This window comes from Argiope bruennichi, chromosome 8 (genome assembly GCF_947563725.1).
Source record: "Argiope bruennichi chromosome 8, qqArgBrue1.1, whole genome shotgun sequence".
Classification (NCBI taxonomy): domain Eukaryota; kingdom Metazoa; phylum Arthropoda; class Arachnida; order Araneae; family Araneidae; genus Argiope; species Argiope bruennichi.
This window is the reverse complement of record NC_079158.1, coordinates 71,395,206-71,404,760: the sequence shown is the minus strand read 5'-3', so window position 1 is coordinate 71,404,760 and position 9,555 is coordinate 71,395,206.

Below are 9,555 nucleotides of genomic sequence, written 5' to 3'. Positions count from 1 at the left end.
GAAAGTATTGTAATGGTAAAAAAATCCGAGCTCGAGATCTTGATTAATCTTTATATTTCAAACCTCGTTGAGTTTGATAAATGTATCTTTGGAAGTTCGAGTTCAAATTTTTTTATCATTACAATTCTGTTTCTATACTTCATGCATGAAAAAATAAAAAGGTATATTATTCGTAAAATTCGGGTTCAACCTATGTTTTACGAATGAAATAACTTTGGTTTTAAAATATATAATGAGCAAAATGAAATTCAGATTTCAAAATTTCACATTCAATGTATTTTAGGCAAGTGGAAGAGATTTCTGGTTTTAAACAGCAGTTTCTTTTAAAAATTTCAGAGAACACATTGTTGTTTGTATAAAAAGTCAAACGTGGCCGCGGTGGATTGGTGGTAAGGTTCCGGCTTCGGAACCGGAGGGTTTCAGGTTTGATACCCTATTCCACCGATGAACCGTCGAGTAAGCAGGTATGGTGCACGTTAAATCCGTCGGGACAAACGTCCTCCCACTGGTGTGGTGTGGAAATTTGGAGAGGGGTCTGCCATATCAGGCGTCGTCCTCATCATCTGACTTTGGTTCAAAATTACGAGGTCCGTCCAAAATTAGACCCTAGTGTTGCTTTAAAACGGGAAGTTAATATAACTAAACTAAATCAAAATGTCAAATATATGTCATTAATTAAATAGTTATGTTTACAAAAATTTCCGTATGTCTTATAGATTAAAAAGTAATGCCAGTGTATATAAAACAGTAAGATTTTGAATTTCAAGATCTTCTTACCGATGCTTTATAAAATTTATATATTACTGAATAGATATGTATTATTATTCTATTGTGGTTTAATATTTCATAACACAAATAAAAATTGTTTCTATTGTGCAATTATGATTTATTTCCATTATGAAATTAACTTTTCTCATTTTTCACCTCGATGCATTTAATAATTTATCAAAATATGATAAAACTTAAAATGTTCAAAGAAACCTTTCACGGGAAAGGACATTAATCTCTTTAGAATAAATCTTTCAGAATATTAATCTGAAAACTTTATTAATTCTACAGTTGTTTGCTGTATCGCTAATGTTTAATCGAATCAGAAATTCATTTGGGCTCAAAAATTTAATTTGTTATTAAAATAAAAGAAAAATCTAAATTAATTGTAATTCTTAACATTTAATAAATTTTGAAAACTTCGAAGATTCCTGTATTTTATTTGAAAGAAAAATGGAACAATTGCGAAATTCAGTAAATATGTTAGAAAAATGAACCTAATGAAAATTAATATTGAAAATAAGCTAGTAAGATTTTTCGAAAATTCTGTACTTTCTACTCGTTTTCAAATATTTAAATATATCGAAGTCTTCGCCTTTTTAAATTTATTAATAAGCCATATGTGCAAAACGCATTCGCTTAATCTAAAGTGATTAATAAAACTTTGCTAAATTTTTTGATTTAGAATGGAAATTTAGACAAGAAAGAGCTCTTGATGGTTTAGATCTTAAACGTTGATTGGTTGAGATCATTGTGATGTCATAAGTATCAGGGATGAAAATAAACCAAATGCAGTGAAAAGCTTCGAAGATAATCAAGGTACACAGACATTTGTAAAAACTCTTTAATCTTCTGCTAAATGGGTCCAAACTGTATGTTTGAGACGAAATTATTAAATATTTCTGAAGGCAATTTTGACAGAAATTTTGAATCATAGTGGATGCGATTTAAAAAGTGATTTCAGAATAACGGATCTTTAATCCACTGCAGCGATGTTGCTCATTAGCAGTAAAATATGACATTTGAAAAATAACTATCCTATACCGGGCGTTTGGATATCACTAGACAAGTTGCACAGAATAGAATTATAGCTCTGATTATATAAAAATAGTTTGAATAGTAGACATAGTCTACGAAAAAGTGATGATACAATAAAACAAAAATATTTTCTACGACAAAAAAAAAAAAAAAAAAAAAAAAGAGTTTGATGTCACATCTAGAGTGTAAAAGCAGTCATTATTAAATCTCACAAAACTGCAAAATAAATGAAATAACAACTTATTTTTTAGTTGAGGAATCAAATAGTATAATTCTTAATCTATCTGCAAACTTTTTAGCAAATATTTTGGTAAACCTCCAAACTAGAAGATTTTTGCTTTATGTTCCTTTTATAATTAAAAAAAAAACAACTTTTTTTTAATCCGATTTTTATAACACTTTTGCTTTTAACAGTTTTGGCTTCATATTTGTTGTTTTTTTTAATCTTTTTTTTATACAACTATTAAAAATATACCTATTCTCAAAACGTTTTTTTTAAAATCATCTCTAACGTACTGTTCAAAATTAATCGTTTAGATTATAATAGTTAATGTTACAACTGTAATCAAGATACTAATTGAAATTGCGAATTGAGAGCATGAAATTAATGCCTAACTACAACCTTAAATAAACTAAATTAAAATTTTTAAATTTAGATTTAAAATTATATATATTTCATTATATAGCGTAGCTTTATTGCAAATATGTTATACCACTCATATTTGTGAAGGAATTATGAAACTATGATAATTTAATTTCCATCGTGTTAATATTTTATCACCTATCTTTCCCTAATACTCATTTTTCCTACTTTATTTTTTATATGTACATCGACGGTATTTGTCAATTTCAAGACTGTTACATTTTAAATTACAGCTCTCTAGATGAAAATACTTCAATTCTAATCATCTAATGTCTTAAGGCGTTAAATAAAAAGTAAATTTTTATTTCAAAGATAAAATACTTTTACAAAAAAAATCTATTAATTGAAATTAAAAGAACCTCGCGTCCACCATGTAATGGTTAACATTTTTATTTAATATTAGGATAACTGTGTCAAAATGATTTTAAACCTTAACTAATCTTTTTTTTTACAAGAAATGCCCTTTATAAACTTCATTTCTATATAAAGAAGATTTAATTCCGGAATTAATGCCAAGGAAAGAAAAGTTTGCTATGAATTTTTTATTTTAAAGTTCTTTGAACAGCTCATTCGGATGTTAATTGCAGTCTAAATTAAATTTCTTTCCTTTATTTTAAAACTGAAATAGGAGTTCTACGTTTTTTAGTTTTTCTTCCATTTTTTAAGAGTTATCTGTGATTCAATTTACATCACGAAAAAAAAAAAATAACGAATAGAATTATTTTCAAGTATTTACTATTCGCTTAATTTTACAGCGTATATCGAAATTTCGTTTTTTGAAGTTTACTTTTTTAAAACTGGGAGATTAAATTTTTGGTTCTTTATTAATGTTTTAGTTCCGGAAAGTAAGTGATTAAATTTTTTTATTAATGTATTACACTTCTGGATACTGAATGATTAAATTTCATTTCATTTATTAAAAGTTTTACTCTTTTTGAAGAATATCAAAACACGCTTTAAAGATCGGAGAGTGGAATTCAAACATGGCCGTAACGTCATTTTTATCAGATTGGTTTTTAATTATATGCAAAATTTATTAATGCTACGAAAACTTGATTATAGTAAACTCTCAAATGGAGTGAGAATGAGAAAAAAATATTGTGTAATAAAAAATTACATAATTACATAATTTACATAATAATTAATTATGTAAATAAAAAAATTAAGAACCTTTTTCTAACGTTTCGAAACATATTTATTCAAATAAGAAAAAGCCAGTGACCTGGTCTAGGGGTAGTTCGTCTTCCCCGTGATCTTTGCGTCCCGGGTTCGAGTCCTAGTTCGGGCATGGTTGTTCTCTACCCTGTGTTCTATTTGTGAGGTGTGTGAAAGACACCCCCCCCTCCGCCCTGTAAAAAGGGGTTGTGCAGTTTAGTTTAGTTTAGTTATATTAACGTCCCGTTGTAAAGCAACACTAGGGCTATTTTGGGACGGACCTCGTCATTTTGAACCGAGGTCAGATGACGAGGACGACACCTGAGTTGCACCCCCCTCTCCACTCCACACCACACCAGCGGAAGGACGTTTGGCATGACGGATTTAACGTGCAACAGACCGCCCTTACACGACGGTTCTTCTGTGGAATCAGGTCTCGAACCTGAAACTCTACGGCTCACAAATCGAGACCTTACCACCAGCCCACCGCGGCCTAAGGTGTTGTGCAAGCGAATGTGTGCGTCATCTTCATATGAGCTAGAAGTCAGACTTCTTCCCTCGGGTGCTCAAGAGCTTTTGCCCTCAAAAACTACTGTACTCTCGGTTTAAATTGCTGACAGTTTGTCAACGGGTAAGATGCCATAAGTAACAACAAAAACGAAAAAAAAAGTTATGCATTTAATTCTTTACACATTGGAATGTAATAAGATACATTGTTATACATATGTTAGAGCTTTGGAAGCTCAAAAATATAGTTATATTATAATTTATAAAAATTAATGTAGGAATCTTTGCTGTCATAAGCATTACCTGACAAGAATGTAAAAACGAGGCATTCTTCAGAATGGCGAGTCAGATTCGACATAGAAGTGCAAAGGGTTAATAAAGTGATAGCATGATTTGTTATTTTTACAAATATTCTTTTTGGAGAGATCTTTTAAGAATATTTTTAGTTCTATTCTTGCCATAATTGAAATTGTCACCCGATTTTCACGTTTTGAAATAACACGAGCAAGTTGTAATTCGGAATTTTGTCAGTGACTTGGGCATTATATCCTTTCTTATAGCTTACACTGCATATCATTGGTTTATAATCGGCCAATCAAAAGGAAGAGGGTTGCTTTTCATATAGCAATAAGCAAGCCAATTTTAGTCTTAGTGAATTGGAAAATATTTATTTTGGCTAAGGAAATCTATGGAAGAAGTGCATTTTTCTGCTTTTTAACTCCGTTTGATAATTTTATTGGCCTAAGTGAAGATTAGTGAGCACCAGCTGTTTGTCGCCAATATTGCAAGCCATCGGATCCCTATTACAGCAACAGTACTGCTGTTTTGTTTACTACTTTTTGCAATGATTGAGTTGTACATAAACTACAATTACATTGTGAAAAATGTTAAATTAAAAATATTAAAAAATATCGATTAAAGATTTTAATTTTGTTCCTTATTATAATTAAAATTTATTAAATAAAGAAAGTTAAGCTTATAATTAAAAGTTATTTTCGTCTTTCTTTTTTTTAATGTGAATGCGAACAGAAAATATTTATTCTTTTGCAATTTTTAATTGTCAGTATGCGCTTTAAAAAATTCGTTTGCAATCTCACTTTAAAAACAGCTGCAATGGAAATTCTTCGCAGTTCTCGTAATTCTTTTGGTGTTATAACGGTTGGTTCCCTTCATAATTTGTTATGTCGTGAGTATTTCGAACCTGTTGAATGGATGAAGGGTGAGTTAAATATGCATATATATATATATTTTACGAGTTGATGAAGTTAGGAAAGGATGCTTGTTTGAAATTTTGTATTGAGAATGGTTTGATATCGAACCGGCAGAATGGATGAAGGGTGAGTGAAATATATTTTTTTACGAGTTGATGAAGTTGGGAAAAGTATGTTTGTTTGAAATTTTGTATGGAGAAGATTCCGATTGCTTATTTCTCCGTTTTTTCTTTTCTTTTGGTTATGTACTGTTTCTGTTATCCACACAGTCTTTATGTTCAATGTGCTAGCGAAGCTACTAGGTTCCCGTTCCCGCTGCTAGCGAAGCCGTAGGATGTTTTTTTTTTTAAGTTAAAAAATTCTGCCCGGTGCCTTCTACAGATGCCTTCGGCAGTATGAAAAAAAAAAACACAATACTTATCAGTAAAAAGAACTAATTAGATGGCGGGAAATGGTAACCGTAACTGTTCGGCGGAAGTATTTGTTTATTTTGTCCGCCATCTTTATTGGCGACTTGGCATTGTTGGCGCAGCTGGGTGCACACTAAAATTCACTTCTACCATTTTATTTTACTTTTATTGTAATAGTGTTCAGGAAAGATGAAACTAAAAGTTTTATAGATTCCATTGTTCGTTTTCTGTACCAGCTACTATATGTGAGGTAAGTTTCTAAATCATATATATTCCAGAACTTGTTCAGAATTGAAATAATTTTTCAACCGTATTTTACATTTGGAAACAATACGAAATTTAAGAGCAAGTTGTAATTCTGAATTTTGTCAGTGACTTGGACATTATATTCCCTCTTATAGCTTACATTGCATATCATTGGTTTGTCATCGGCCATTCAAAAAGGAAGAGGCTTGTTTTTCAGATAACAATAAGCAAGGCAATTTTAGTCTTAGTGAATTGAAAAAATATTTATTTTGGTTAAGAGAATTTATAGAAAGAATTGCACATTTCTGCTTTTTTGCTGCGTTTAATATGTTTTTTACTTTAATTGTAGTAGGGTTAAGAAAAGCAGAAACTAAAACTTTCATAGATTCTATTATTCGTTTTCTGTACCAGTTATATGTAAGTTAAGTTCTTAAATAATATTCCACTAGAGATTTAGGATATGACGGTTGGAATAACATTTCAATATTCTTTTTTGAATTCTTCTTTTAAGAAGCAGGTTAGAGTGTTTATTCAGTTACAGCTAGCAATTTTCATCTCGGAGTTATTCGGGACGTCTATTTATTGTAACAAAAACCAATATATTTTGTATAGTTAGAATAATTTATGACATCATTAGAAGGTTCAAGTAAATTATTTTTTATTTATTAAGTAAATGCATATAATATGGAACAAACGCAATTAACGGATGCAACTAAAAATAATTGATGTTAATCGCAAAGAAAGCATGATATTGAAGATGAAAAATGATGGTTCTTGACTTTTTTCAGTCAGGAAAGGGGGTGTGCTAATAAAAAAAATAACTTATTTCCAATAATTTATGGTTTATTTTTTGACAAATACAATTGTCTTGTTTGACAAAATCGGAAGAGCTCGAAAGAATACTCATTATTTGAAAGTCTGCGGAAGAGATGGAATTGATGGATGGCTACTAAATGTGACAAATTCAATGAGCACAAATTTAGAAAAATTAAAACACGTTTTGGTAGTGAATGAAAGTTTCCATTCCAGATAGCTCAGGTTGGACAGAAATGTTTGATTTTCTTGGTTGTACAAATAGGAAGAAAAAATGAGTTGAATAGCGGATTGAGAATTCTACTGGAAGTAGAAGTTCTGCTTTCTAAGTTGAAATACTGTTTTTAATAATTTTTATTTTTCGCTAATTCGTAAAATTTTTTTTTCTGGAGTGTCATAATATTTTATTCATTTTTATTTTTTGATGAATATATATATCTCACGTTTTTCATGATTTCTCATCAAAAATTGAATAAATAACGAATATGAGGTAATAGGGAGCATACAATAAGATGTATTTTGCTGTAATATGTAACTTTGTTTTCATTTCTAAAATGTATATTCAAAACAATTAATGTCTCTGATCAGTCTCAATCGGAATTATGCATACCCAATTACTACAAAAATCTAGGATTATTGGGAGCATTCTTGGTACTGAAATTGGTTAATTATAAAAAAATATCTTTTAAATAAGACATTATTTAATCAGTTTTGCAGTATTTTATTTAACATTCAAACAAATATAGCCCTCTTTTATATCTTAAAATACCATTATAAACTAAAAAATGAAACAACTTTTGGAAAATTCTTTCCCAATTACCCAATTTTTTTGGGAAAGAAAATTTTAGAAAATAGAAATTAAGATTACAAGACAATGTTTTAATTTCGATCTTGATTTAAACTCTGATTCGAGAAAGAAAAAGATGAGATGTAGGCATACTATTTGCGTACTCCAAAAAAGAAAATTTTCAACAAGTGTTGAATTTTGAATGAAGTTCTTTTATTAAGAGCAACGTTCTAATTAGATGCTGCGATATAAGTGAATCTGGGTAATAGTAATTATATGCGTCTAGTTTTTATAACCGAAGATAAAATGACTATAGTTTCCATGTATGACTGATATTGACTAGCCTATTTAATTAATCTAATTAGCTGTAATGCAAATTGGGCTAAAATGCAATATTTCGACTTTGCAGTAATTTAGATAAGTGATCATGAAGTAGAAATAAATATTTGTGAAATTATTTAATATTTTTAAGAATAGTGCAACTTAAATATGAATGCAATTGTAAATAAACAAGAAAATAAAATTTTATAAATTTATTTATATACATATTTAAGCATTTTTTTTGCTTTATCTGTATCAAGATATTATTCTTTAAAAGATACAACTGCAAAATTTTCATCTAATTATTCGTTTCTTTTCTGAACGAAAAAATTGATATTGAATGGGTCCATTTTTTTTAAGACAGAAAGAGTAGAAAAATTAATTAAAGGTATAAAACATAGATGGCAGCACACACCTTAAAAATTGACGTACTAGTTAACTCGGATTCTTTCCAATGTTTTTACTCGAGTTGAGTTCCTTTCTGTTAAGGAAATCGTAAATGTACTATTGCATTTTATTAACTAAAATTATTTCAAGGAAATGATTACAATAATTATATTTTGCAATATAATTCGTGATACACCTGAATAAAAATAATCTACGTAATTCTGACAAATAAAAACATGAAAGAAATGTGCATTTTCATGAAATGCTAACATTACAATTTTAATAATAAGGAATTAAATTTGGATTTTACTGATTTTTCAAGTCAATGGCAAATGTATGAATTTTTAAATGTTTAAAAATGTTTTGGCAACTGAAAATATTTGGCTTTTCTAATTCACACTATTTTACTGTAAACAAACTAAATTTGATTAAAACAACAATAAAAAATAGGAAAGCTATAAAATAAAGTAAGTTAGACAGAATTTGAAAGGTTAGAAATAGGACAAAATTTATTTCTACTGATAACTGAAAATAAATAAACATATATTTGGTTTTATTTTAATGCTTCCACTGGAAGCCTTAAAACAAAAACAAATATATTTTGCGAGATCTCAACTATGATAATTGGTTATTTGAATGTTAATATAATTAGAGAATTTCGTACTGCTAGGGTCATGGAAATCAAGAAAATCGTATATTTAATGGCACATAAGCAATAATGGACAAAAATTATCCTTTATTTAATAACAAATAGACAATAATGGAAGAAAAAATCTTATATTTTACAATTTCCGTGTTCTAAAATTTAATTTTCGGATTAAAAGACATGGGAATTTAAATAATTATTTTTAATATTAAATATCTGTTGAACTGTCTCATTCAGGATTAAAGCCAATTAAAATTCGAAGGATTCTTTAAATAATTCGTTAATTTTTATTTAGGGAATTTGCAAGTTAAATAATTATAAAATTTAAATTTGCATTAATTTAGGTGTTCGATGTCCATTTTACAGGATTGCTTCATTTAGGGTTAACTAGTGAAATTAAATTTATGAAAATTTGAAAGATTCGTTAAATTATCTTCAAAAATAATAATTTAATGAATTTTAAATTTTCATATAAAGCTTTACTTTTTTTGGAAATTAATAATGGAAAAGTACTTGAAAATTGAAAAAAATTATATATTGTAGTTTTATATTTTGTTTTTTATCTTTACAAATTGTGAAATGAATTTTTAGACTCTCAGAAATGTCAATGTTCCGAAAATATA